This window comes from Trachurus japonicus, chromosome 6 (assembly GCF_045865225.1).
Source record: "Trachurus japonicus isolate A0001 chromosome 6, Traja_1.0".
Taxonomy (NCBI): Eukaryota; Metazoa; Chordata; class Actinopteri; order Carangiformes; family Carangidae; genus Trachurus; species Trachurus japonicus.
In genome coordinates, this window is record NC_140912.1 from 28,291,542 (window position 1) to 28,305,571 (window position 14,030).

Consider the following 14,030-nt stretch of genomic DNA (forward strand, 5'->3'; position numbering starts at 1 on the left):
CACACAACACGAAGCACCTCTCCCTTTTAGTGTGAGATGATGCCTTAAAATGGAAATGGAATGTAAAATGGCAAATTGAGGGCTATATTAAAACACAGAAGGTTTTCATAGCAATAAAGAATGGGGTGAAACTGACGTTTTAATGCGAGGCCAGCCTGTGGGTGTGGGTTGGCTACCATGGAAGAACAATGGAGGGTGTTTTCCTGTTGGAGTCAAAGCAGCACTGCTACCAGCTTCCTCTGATTACTGAGCGAGTGTGTCTGCTGGGTTTGTGTGTGTGTGTGTGTTTGTGAACCAGACTGAAGGAGGACTGAAGTTGCCACTCTTTCATATTGCCCAACAACTGCAGTGGTGCTTCACACTGTCATAATGATTACATACAGTGGGTGTACGTACATAAGAGGCAGGTAAGAGGCAGCGGGGACCATCTCGGCATCCAGATGCTTCCACATAAGGGCCGGTAAAGAGGTCGTGAACCTATCAGCTCACTCCCCGCCTCTGTGCGTAAATGGACAGGTGCTCCCTACGTCCGTCCTGACATCATGTCCCACAGCGCAGCGGCATCAGGCTGCATTCAAGCCAAAGAAAGCAGAGCAAAGACAATGTCAGAGTTAGAGGTGAAAACTCACGCGTGGTTCACAGCCTCCAGCACTTTGATTTCGCAGGCAGAGAGCCAACTTTTTTTTTTGACTGAGCCGAGTTAGACACAACATGACGGGCCCCTCCTTAACTCTGACTGTTCATCTGCCTTTAGTCTCAAGACGGTTTAGAAAAGCAGAAAAACGCTTTTACTTGATTGATAATGGATCATGTTCCTCTGACTGGAACGTCCCATTATCTAGTGTATTATCAAATTTACTGTAATGTTTTATTCCTGTCTCAGATGACAGTGAAGTTCTCGACTTGGCACTATTAGAAACTAGATATGTTCAATTTTGGCCCCAAAACATTGATGCAAATAACTCTTTGGTGGGGATCTTGATCCCCGCAGCAACAAATTCTGCAGTGTTTTGATGCAGAGTTGTGACAGCGCTGTGCATTCTTATGACATATGTTAAGTGTGGTGCTAAAGAAAACACCCTGGCCTATAGATACATTATAAATAATAATATGTTTATTCATATAGCCTCTAGGTGCTCATACAGATGAAAATAACTGAAGATGCATTAAAACAGTGACAGCCATGGTATTTAAAACTGAAAATTACAGAATAAAAGCCTGACTTTATTTAAAAAATTGTATGAAAGAGATTTAAAAATGTTAAAATGTTAATGATCTAGCTAACCCTGAGGTCCACAGGTAAGCTGTAGCCTACCAGAGTCTGGGGGCCACCTATTATTCTCCAGACATAAAGAAGCATCTGTAATACAAATTTTTATACTTTTGTATATGGAGATTAAATCCAAAATACAACTGAAACTTCTTTTTTAAAGATTTTGTCAAATCTTTTCTTTTTCAGTGAGCTCCCCAGGAGTTGAATCTGTTGGTTCCCATACTGTATCTCTACTTTGACATGATTTGTCAGATGCAGCAGGTAAAGGTGAAACCAGACGTCTGAGCGCCGGCCTCTGTGCCAGAAAAACCCTTAAGATTAATCTGTTTACTTGTCACGTTATCAGGGTGAGCGATTGCATTCCAGTTTTAATTCTTCTCTCTCTCTCTCATTGTGACAAACTGGTTTCAGGGGGACTGCGAGGAGATTTTCTGGCAACAGGAAGGGGGTTATGTTTTAAACCTATTGTTCCCCCAGCAGGCAGCCGGCTCATATTGTTCTACTGTCAAGGGAATGTGACATTGTCAGTCGACTGTTTAAATTCCTCCTTTGTGTTGCGTACAGGCCGCAGAGGAAGTGTTTATATCTCCAGAGTTTGGCTTTGTCTGCCGTCAAATGGTTGTTCTCACTTTTCCGGACCTGTTTATCCGTCTTTAACCCTCTGACGCTTCTTCTGTCATCACATCTCTATAAAATTACATCGAATCAATAATAAAATATGAATAAACCACTCAGAAAAAGTCACTGCACTCAGTGTTTTCCAAGCACATTAATGCAAAATCAGGGTTAAGGTTCATGTGTGAGGTGAAGGAGTTCTTCAATTACACGTATGAAAGACATGAAAAGCCATGCATGCAGTAATTGCTGTTTACTAGCGACCAATTTTATGAAGCAATCAAGTTTTTTCTGTTTTTTTGTTTGTTACTTTGATGGTGATGATGATGTTGATGATGCTTGGTGTAAAGTAGCCCACTTGTTTGTTTACTGTCTGCGGGGGATGCTCGTCTCTGCTGTGAAATGGCTTCGGCAAAGTGGTTATTAAGACGAGAGGGTTTGACTGGAGTCGGAGGAGAGGAGGTGATGCTGCTCAGACCAGACGGCCGGTGATGTCATCGCTCCTGCAGGGGGTGGTGTTTACAACATACCACGTCTCCCTGGAGAGAGTTAATGTGATGGTCCGAGCTAATGGAAACACTGAGAGCATCATCAGATTTAAAAAAGAAAAAAAAAGGAAAGAAGAAGGAAAAAAAAAAAAAAAAACACACACGCACATTCCTGCAGAGAGTTGTCCAGGAAGGCGAAAAGATTTGTGCCAGATGTCGTGGACCTGAGGGTCATGAACGTCATTTAACACAATGACAGTTGGTAGAATAGGCCATAAAGTATTTTTGGATCCAACGCTTAGATGCTAACTTTATTTTCCCCCCGTGGATGTGACTCATGTCTTTTGCCTTTAGATGCTATTGTGCTTCAGCTTAATTTTTTCACTGACATCACCTGCCTTTCAAACAGTGCATGACATCATTATATGACCTTCTCAAAGCACATAAGTAAAATGAATGTCGGTATCTCTGCACAGGAAGTTATTTTACTTCTGCTAATAGTGTGGCATGATCATCCCACCACTTTGGTCCAGATTTAAATGTCAGCACTGTCATGAAATGTTCTATAGTTAAGACCAATATTATGGCTCTAAATAAATACAACTGTAGCCCAAACAAGTAACGTGGACACCAGCTAACAGGACGCTCATTGAACCTGCACCTGCGTTGCAACACTTTCAATCTGAGCTGCTTATCTCTCATATGCAACGTTCCTCCCGAGGTATAATTTGATTCCCTGTTGTTGTTTCCAAGGTAAGGCCCATTGTGTCAAAGAAAGAAAAAAAAAAAGTCAACGGCCTGGATGTTGCAGGAAGTGGCTGACTGAGGCAGATGATCATAAAAGTGGAGGGGATTTCAGCCTGTTCCATTTCCACTAATGAGAGAGAGAGTGAGAGGGTATAGATCAGGGATGCAAAGGTCAAAGGTCGTCAGGAAATGATAACTGCAAGGGCTTTTCAGGCGGGATGTTGTATTGACGTACTGGAAGTGATGGTGCAGATTGCAGTTTTGTAACAATCTTCTGATATCACATCAAATACCATGTATTGTTGTTATTGACTTTGCTGAGAGCTAAATATTTGTTATTTAAATGTTAATTAGGCTATAATACTTTTGACCTGCATTATGCATGGGAATGAATCACTTGGACTAATTTCCCGAAATCCTGTTTGACCTAAATTTCACTTACAAAAACAACTTGATAACAAAAAACAAACTAATTAGAAAACCCCTCAGACAGTTCAATATACAAGTTTTTACAGATGTTAAAGTGTACTTTCTATAGAACTGGGTCCAAACCTAATTGCCTTCAAGACATTTCTAAATCAGATAATGACCATAATGTACACTGCAGACAGAGACAGCACTGTCCCTGACATTAGCAGATGGTTGAATGGTGCTGAAGCATGTGATCGCTAATCTGATTCCTGCTGCGCTGCACAGAGACGTCTTGACCTGTTTAATGTCATATAGGACCAAATTAAAGGTTTAAGGTTTAAGGTCACACTTCCTGCATTTACGTTTACTCTGCACACAACCTCACAACTGTCACGTAAACATATAGAGATAATCTCTCCTATCAAATATAAATCATTCAGGTACTTCTTGTTATTGTCCGAGGGTTTGCAGTTTTCATATCAGTGCTGCAGGAGAATGAGCTTCACTTCCTGTAAAGTCACCTGACATCCACAGGAAGGAAGTCAAACTTTTTCATATGCAGCATATTTTTGTTTAACAATTGCAGAGTTAGGCTCAGCTTCACGAAGCGGTTTGTGAACCAGAAAAAGTTTAAATGTGAAGCGTCAAAACTTCACTTTGTTTTCAGTTTGTTAAACTAGAGGGTGAGCGTCGTACCAGTGTCCTGCTACATCTGTCATGATGCGTTCAAGTGAAACAAATGAGCTCTGCAGCTTTAACACAAAGAAAAATGTTGTGCATTTGGTACATGTTAAGAGTGTGTATGTATGTCTATGTGTCATGGAACGGACCATTTACAGTACAATGCCCCCTCCCCCATCCCACCGCTCCCTCTCCAGATAACTTATAGAGCCAGACTCCATTGTGAGAGTTAAACTCCTTCTCTGCATAAACAGGCCACTTCCTCACTTCCTGTACCACCTGCTACCAGCCTCGGTGAAGGTCTGGAGCTGGATTTAATATTGTCTTTTCTGTTTTTTTGTCTTTTTGTAAAAAAGTTATTCACAGAACATTAACAGCGTCTAAGGCACTTTGCCACTAAGAAACCTTTTTCTGATACCATCCTCTTATAATATGTACAAAACATGTCGATGATAAATACCATCGCACCATGGGATGTTGTGGACACGTCTGAATGATAAATGTTTATCCTCAAGGCCGAAGTTTGCTCTGTGTTTTTGATTTAGCAGGATGACGTTTAGGGTTTGCAATGTTACACATCTATAAATGAATCTTCCTGTTAAAATGTTTCATTGTTAGACGAACCCATGACAGAATTGGTCATGATCATGATGGGAGCAAAAGAGAAAGTCAGCTGATGTGGTTTGTGAGTTACAGCCTTAGGATGAGTTTGGGGAGAATTTTATTTCCATACAAGGGAAATGTGTTAATTTCTGCAATTTTAACCACATGTTTATTATTTCTGTATGTAAGCCAGAATATTTGCCTAAACCTGATCAATTACCCAAACTATGCGACTATATAGCCAGGCACTGGTCTGTTCCTGTGGGCACAATAGGATCACTAGGACTGATGTATTTCAGTTATAGATGGTCATTATCAGCCTATATGCTACAGTAGTACATGTGGTGGTTTAAGAGCTCTAAAATAGAAAAAGTCCCCATCATTTTGACAGTCTAAGTGTAAAAGAAAAAATTGAAATATATTGTTAGTGTTTGAACCTTTCAAACCATTCCTATAAAATAAGGGGAAAACTATTTAACCTGACAACTCCAAGGAGTAGAAAAAAAAACTTCACTTCTTACTTTCTGACATTCATTGCATTTTCCCCACAGGTCATGCACTTCTAGACAATAACAAACCATAAAAATGAGCGTGTGTGTGTGTGTGTGTGTGTGTGTGCGTGCGCAAACCATTTCGAGCTCACGCCTTCAGCCAACAACACATTTTGGTATCCTTCACATTCCTCTCACAAGGTTATATCTGCCCACCCTGAAAGCTCTCTCTAACAGGAAACATCACAGGAAACCACTGCCCAGGAGCGACTGGAAAAGAGACCCCAGCCCAAAAGACCAGGCCAGACCATAGGGCCAGACCCAGCCAGGCCAGTCCTGCTCTGTCATACATCCAGGCAGAGGAATGCAGCTCTGTTTGTGTTGGAGTGATCAACATGTCAATCTCGGTGCATATCCAACAAATTCCCTCTGTCAGAAAATAACAGAAAGGTAGAGTCTGCACAACACATTGTCTGATCTCTGATTGTTGCATCTTAATGAGAAACAGAGGAAGGAAAAAAAACAAAAAAACAAACAAAACAAATGTCAAACTCCAGAGTCACTTTGGCTACAGTGAGTGAAACAGGAAAAAGAAAAAGAAACAGAAAGAGGTTGCCAAGTGTTTTCCATTGGGACTCCTGCACCTTTACAAAGTACACAGATGGAGAGTTGCTGCCAAGAAGCTGAGTGTGCTCTCAGTTACCACGGCAACAGGCAGTGAAAGACACGGTGGCTCTGGGTTCTTTTTTTTGTGTGTTTCCCTGAGCAGTTGTGTACAGTAGGCTACATGTATGTGATGTCTCAGATCTTTAATAAGACAGATAACGGACAATGACAAGGAGCAGAACTGTAAAATTCAAAGATGCGGGACGACATTCGGCCAATCATCCCTCTCAGTGCAAGGTAGATACACACCTATGGAATTATTTACCATCAGAAATTAAACCCCAAACAGGACTAAAGAGGTTTAGTGTGAAAGTTAAAGGATAGTTCAACATTTTGGCAAATTGGCCCATTGCCATAATCCCTATATATAGTTTTAGCAGTACGTTCTTTACCTTTTATTGTCGGTGCAAGCTATTTTTAGAACAACGGAGCAGAGCCGCGAGCTGCTCAGAGCTACGCTACGGAGGCTCATGGGATTTCTTGGTTTCCTTCATCAAACTCATCAAATACACAATCCAACAACTCCAAAACGCTCTGGTGGACAAGTTGTGACCTGCACATTCACCACGCTATGAGATAATAACAGAACGTTACCAGACAGAGTTGTTTTAGAGGTAAATACAGAGACTGCAATGCTCAGTTTAACTTTAACTGTTTTAATCTGAAATTTACAACTGCAACTGGTATGTTTATTTACTGTAGCTATTACCTATTCACCATATTATCCACTGTATTTGTATCGTTGCATTTATTGTATTCATTATATTTTATTCTATTCCAAAGCCTGACTGGGGACAAAGACTGCAAATTAGCTGAAGCTAGACTTCTTATATGCATCACATTTTCCAATTTTTTGTGGCAATGTTGTATGTATTGTCCCTGTTAAATAAACATTAAAATAAAAAATAAAACGACCTTGTGATGATGAAAAAAAAAAAAACCCAACACATATCAAATTTCCCCCCCAAAAATCATGTTAATCTCATAAAGTGGCCGGGTGGTGGTCTTCAAAGTGCTCCACAGCTCTGGAGGGGGCTGGAAGTGTGTTTAGGTTATAGCGCCGTCATCATCCCGCCCCCGACGTGGCGCAGGAAACAAGGGGGGAGGCTCTTGCTCTTGCTCTTCTTGCCTCTTCGCGCCATCAAAGGCACAGCAGATCTAACGTCGGCCTTCAGTAGTCAGCCACTTCAAGCCTCCACTGAGCCCAGATTTCTCTTCAAAGTCTCCTTCACTCCCTGAGAGATACTGCTAGAGAGAGAGAGAATCTATTCAATCGAAGACACAGAGACCATTTGACGGGCCTTCATCCCCTCCTCACACCTCCACTATCACAAACGGCCTCGGCCTATAGAGTCTATTAATCACCTCCAGTGTCGGTGCTGAACTCTGCTGCTGGACTTTTCAGATCCAAGTCGAGTGGCCACATCTTGGCTGCTTTAGCCTCCGACTCCTCCCACTGTGTCCAGAATTGATTTATAGCGTCTTACTGTTTTTACTTTAACAGCACTTTCACAACCGCTCTGCATGATATTTGCCTGACTTCTAACTTGCATATACAACAAGCCAGTGTGCAGCCTGAGAGACCACGGTGCAGAGCTCTTTCATCTGTTCCTGAGGCGCCACTGAAAAACCAGAGGTGACAGAACATCTGCAGCTGCCTGAGGACAGAAGGTCACAGAATCACTGACCTGATTTTCTAATCTGAGGTTTTTCCCCCCCCTCATTTTACTTTGTTTCATGTACTTCCCCTTCTTTTCTTTCTGTGCACCACTCATTTGGAAATTGTTTCCACGATCGGTTTGTTTTCAACTTCTGTGAAACACTTTGAGACAATGATGATAGCGATCTTTATTTATAGAGCAACATTACAGCACTGTGCAGCATTTTAATGGCCAAGTTGCTCTTTACGTTGTAGCTACTGTACTTGAAGGTCATTATTTGCCTTCTTTAAGGGTCTGGTCTTTAAATGTACATCCAGGAGGAGACAGACCGTGCTGCTCATGGCTGTAATCTCATTAGCTCGATTAACCTGACTGCACAGACTAGTCAGTAAGGTCAAAATTATCAAATGAGGCTATAATATCTAACCAAGATAAATCAAAGGGAAACTCATCACAGTAGCAGAGGAACAGAAGCTGTATCATCATCTGCAGTGGTTTCTGGATCTCCCCTCCCATGGAGATGAAAATCCAATTTCAGCCAGAGTTGAAGAATTCACGTCACAGAAATACGCATCAGCGGGAAAGCACATGCAGGTTTTATGTGTGTAATCTGTATCTGTATGTATGCACCTGCTGCTGATACAGGTGTTGGATCGTGACCCCCACCTGCTGGGTTTAACATCTTCTCTCGACACGACCAGGTCACGACTCTCCACACGAGTACACACTGTGGAAAGGAAAAAAAACAAAAAAAACAACATGAAAATGGGCCTAATCAGGAACGGCACACTAGAGAGAGGGAGGGATGAGAAACAAAGAGTAACCGCGGAAGAATTGTGGAGTACGAAGGTCGTGCTGCAGGTTTCTGAAGAGGTGAAGCCACGTAAATGAATTCCATGTTTACTTAAGCAGCTAATCAGAGTACCACAGTCAGGCAATCAGGGAGGTGGGAGGCAACAAACCCCCCCCCCAGTCCCCTCGCCGTCCTCATGGACAAGCAACGCTCGAATACCATCATCATCCGTCATCTTCATGCAGCCTGCAGAGGAGGAAATGGATTGTGTTTCATGAGAATGTAAAAGAGGTTGGATTATATGTAAACTGCTGTATGAATCATTTCATGTCCAGCATCGTTTTCGATTTCATGTCCCTGCTTTATCCAACAAGATTGTCTCACTCTTTCTGTTTTGGGCTGAAGAAACATAAAAGTGTTAAAGTTGAAATGGATTTTTTTTAATGGGTCTTTTGTGATCATTCCAGCCTATCTAGTCAGATACAAAGGTCAATGTTTAAAACAGGAGAGGTCAAGGCCTCCTGAACTTTATCCCTCTGAAAACAATAGGTCTTACACTACACTAACATTCATCATGCATATTTCAAGTTAGACCTTTTCTTCTTGCTGAATCCCTACAGTATGTCTTTCGAACCCCAGCCTCCAAAATCCGTCAGCAGTAAAGGTCTCATACCGTATAAAGGTAGATGTTTATGTTAAAGCTCCATACAGTATAAAGGTAGATGTTTGTATTAAAGCTCCATACAGTATAAAGGTAGATGTTTGTGTTAAAGCTCCATACAGTATAAAGGTAGATGTTTGTGTTAAAGCTCCAAACAGTATATAGGTAGATGTTTGTATTAAAGCTCCATACAGTATAAAGGTAGATGTTTGTATTAAAGCGCCATACAGTATAAAGGTAGATGTTTGTGTTAAAGCTCCATACAGTATAAAGGTAGATGTTTGTGTTAAAGCTCCATACAGTATACAGTATAAAGGTAGATGTTTGTGTTAAAGCTCCATACAGTATAAAGGTAGATGTTTGTGTTAAAGGTCTCATACCGTATAAAGGTAGATGTTTATGTTAAAGCTCCATACAGTATAAAGGTAGATGTTTGTGTTAAAGCTCCATACAGTATAAAGGCAGATGTTTGTGTTAAAGCTCCATACAGTATATAGGTAGATGTTTGTATTAAAGCTCCATACAGTATAAAGGTAGATGTTTGTGTTAAAGCTCCATACAGTATAAAGGTAGATGTTTGTGTTAAAGCTCCATACAGTATAAAGGTAGATGTTTGTATTAAAGCTCCATACAGTATAAAGGTAGATGTTTGTATTAAAGCTCCATACAGTATAAAGGTAGATGTTTGTGTTAAAGCTCCATACAGTATATAGGTAGATGTTTGTATTAAAGCTCCATACAGTATAAAGGTAGATGTTTGTATTAAAGCTCCATACAGTATAAAGGTAGATGTTTGTGTTAAAGCTCCATACAGTATATAGGTAGATGTTTGTATTAAAGCTCCATACAGTATAAAGGTAGATGTTTGTGTTAAAGCTCCATACAGTATAAAGGTAGATGTTTGTGTTAAAGGTCTCATACCGTATAAAGGTAGATGTTTATGTTAAAGCTCCATACAGTATAAAGGTAGATGTTTGTGTTAAAGCTCCATACAGTATAAAGGTAGATGTTTGTGTTAAAGCTCCATACAGTATATAGGTAGATGTTTGTATTAAAGCTCCATACAGTATAAAGGTAGATGTTTGTGTTAAAGCTCTATACAGTATAAAGGTAGATGTTTGTGTTAAAGCTCCATACAGTATAAAGGTAGATGTCCATGTGTAGTGTGATTATAAAGCAGCTCTAGGTTCTATATTAATACTGTGAAAGTGTCAAAGCCTCAGTCCACAGAGAAATGCACACAACCTGTATTCAGAAACTGAGCCTTAAAACCTGCCGTCAGGACTTCCTGTCACTTTGTGATGTCACAACAAAGCAGTCACCAAGCCCCGCCCACCTGAACCCACCATCCAACACTTGAAGGATTTAATTTCTTTGAGTGTGTTACCTGAAATCTGCTCTCTTTCTTTTTTTTTTAATTGCAAATACATACAGTAGGCTAGGCATGAAATTCATTACTTAACTTTTTCTTTAAAGTTTAAACTTGTTTAGTTATTCTTTAAACGTGTTCTTGTTGTTCCTTGATCTTTTAATATCTTCATGTATCTTGTGTTTTTTCCCCTGTGCTTCACCCTGGTGCCCCTGGAACAATACATGATTATTTTTGCAGTGATGGCCTTAGCATTTATTATTAATGTGAGCTGGTCAAATGTCCCACCTAAAATTGTGAAAACACAGAGTGACCTTTAAAGATCAACCTATAACACTGCAGGAGATGGACCCATCAAGAGAGATCCATATAAATTATGTGACGTGTTTCCAAAACTTTGTTAAGACAGTGATGAGTGAGGAGGTAAAAGTCCACTTTCAGTTTTCACTGGACATTAATATAAAGTTATTTATCAGTCAATAAAACAACACAGACCTTCAAACATCCGGTCTCTGCCTCAGTTTCTTCCTCCTCCGCTGTGTTTCTGTCAGAGCAGACGTAGATCTTCTGCCTCCGTCGTCTGTCTGGCGACAAGTGTCTCCACCTTCTCGTAATGAAAGGCTGTGTGGCGGAGGAGCGAGGAGCATCAGAGAACACCTGTAGGAGAGCAAACAGCCTTATCCAGGACAGCAGCGCTAATAAAGAGGGAAATTAACATCCATGCCAAAGTAAAATGTGTTTACAGGAGCTGGAGGAGGCGAGAGGATGAAAGGCAGCATTTGAAGTGTGTGTGCGTGTGTGTGTGTATATATATGTGTGTGCATAAGCCTTTCATTTTGATACTGAATTTAGTTTTAATTGGTGAACACATTATGCTGTCTCCACCGATATAAGCAACCACACAACCTAAGATCATATTACCAGAAAATTTCCCATCTTAAAAACTTGCAGCCAACAGGTCTCCCACCGTCTGCTGCACATAAACCCACACACACACAAACGCCTACACGCCCACACCCACACACATCATAACCAACTGTCAATTTTCCCTCTCGTGTCTTCCCTGGCAGCGGGGACAGTTTATTTCTCCTTGGGCTCTTTTATCAAATGATTCATGCTCTTGGCTGGGGTGCCGCTCCAAATGTGCTTTGATTGGGGGAAATTAAGCCCAAGGCCCTTGAACTAGTTTCTGATGAGTCCTGACTCGTCCAACCTTAACCCAGATGTGACTGCTGCAGAATTGATTGATGGGACGACGTGACCGATCGTAAAAAATGTGACACATACATTTGAATGCATTTTATTGTACAGTGTAAAGATTGTTTTTTGTTAATAATAATTCTGCTCGCGGCAGTTGAGTGTCGGGGTGTGTTGTGGGAACGCCACCGAGCAGAGACGAACTGCACACTGCACTGCTGAGCTTTGGCACATGCCCAACACGAGAAAGTGAAACGTGTGAAGGCAAATGACAAACTGTTTGCAGGCTTCTTGGAAAAAAAACAAACATGTGACTGCACGACGACAAGCTGCTGAGCATCGACGGCTCAACACATTACAGTACACGTATATATCCCTTTGCCTTGAAACTTTTAACAAACAGTGGGGTCAGTGATTTCAGCTTTTGCGTCACCGAAAATGTGTTTCATTCATGCGCTGTCATCGCTGGTTAAAAGAGCGTCTCATGAAACAAACGAGGTCTCAGTTTGAATCTCAGAATAGCGCAGCAGGCATCACACAGGCTAATGGAGCTTTCCTCACTAATCAAAAGCTCGCAAATTGCCTTTCAGGACTTTAAAATGAGATTTGCTAGATTTTTCCTTTACAGTATTAAAATGCTGGAGCCAAATGTTGCATGTTGGGAAAATGCAATCTTAGGTGTTAAATGTGCTTTTTTTTTAACCTGAGAGTGAAGAAGTGGAGTGGAAGGGGAAAAAAAGTGAAGCAAACTGGTACAGTAATCTACTCACAGGAAGCCTTTGATGATAAACATCTCTGTAAATACATCGATCAATTAACCATAATTAGAGCCACCAGTCGGTCTGAGACATAACATCCATAGTTTTTATCAGTGCAGTGTGCAGTCTAATGTTGACATGTTAGTGCAGTGTTGTTATTGATGGTGAAAGCTACACAGATCAAACACAACAGGCTCTAAGGCCTTGTTCACACTGGAGCCCAAATCCTTTTCTTCATAGTACTATTATTATTATTTAGAATATGTTTGTGTGGGTATAAGGATGTATGTGTATGTATCTGTGTTAATAAAAAAAAAAAAAAGATCCGATCTACATGTGTTCGTATTGCTTTATCTTGTCCACAAACAAGCGTACGGTAACAGATGAAAGTGAACTGTGCTTGTTTCTGTCTCAAATCATGTGGAGCTGCAGTGCAAATAGTCTGCTAATAAAAAAATAAAGAAGTCGACAGCAAACGAGGCGACTGCTGAGTTGTGCTGCTTTTCACGCTGCCATCATCCACTGGAATCACAGTGTGGCACAGGGTTGGTGCAGCGATGGCTGCGTCGAAATTTGAGAGATGGAGACGTTCACATTGAAATGAATCTGTACAAATCCGATCAGAATCACATTTGAAACCCCATCTATGTGTGGTTTGAATCAGATTTAACTTAAAAATCTGGATCTTATGTGGTTTTTCACTGTTCAGACTGTCAAAAAAATCAAACTAGATCGTATGAACAAGCCCTAAATTCATGTTCAGCCTCCTTCATGTCCTCTCCTGAGTCTTCAACATGTCTGAGCTCAAAGATAAAAACCCAGGGAGAGAAAAGGACACAGATACAAACATGCATCATGTTTTAAATCTTCTTTTTTTTTACTCGTATATTATCAGCTGCAGCTTCAGAGCTGAACATTAACAACAAATACTGTTTTCCTCCAGCTGCCCAGTGGTTATAACTGGGAGGGCTGAACAAACACAGGTTTGCAGTCAGCCTAATTGTCATTTTGGTCCATATAATTACTGTTGTTGGGACACACACTCACACACACACTGTTGAGAGCTGGTGTGGCTCAGAGAAAGACGTAAACATCAGCTGGATCTGCAGCTTCCCCCAAACCAGGAAGTGAAGTCACAAAACATTTTTTAGTTTTAATGATAGGAGTGATATCGTAAAAAAAAAAAGGCTGTTTGTTACTGTAGGGGATGAAGAAGAAGAAGTTTTCATTCTTTGCTCCAGACTCCTCCAAAGACTCTCCAACTCTGAAGTGCAGAGTTTCATTGTTCTGCCTTAAGAACGGTTTCTAAGCCTTTTTACATTCTGCCAAGACTTTGGAAATTTATACCCTGTGCTTTGTTAAAACTTCTTTCACTGCCTGAGCGGCCTTCAGACAACTCTCCAACTCTCTATACGTGTACATATATTTTCCTGTGACCAGTTTTTTTTTCCACCATCTTGAGCGTATCCTTTTTGTTTAGAGGTAGATACAGTAGTTTTAAAAAGTTAATTTGTATTCTCGGCAGGTCGGGGGAAGGAGGAGCACAGGGAAGCTTTTAACAAACAAAACCCGGTTCACCTCATTATTTTATTGACGGACGTGCTGAGCCGCCCGCT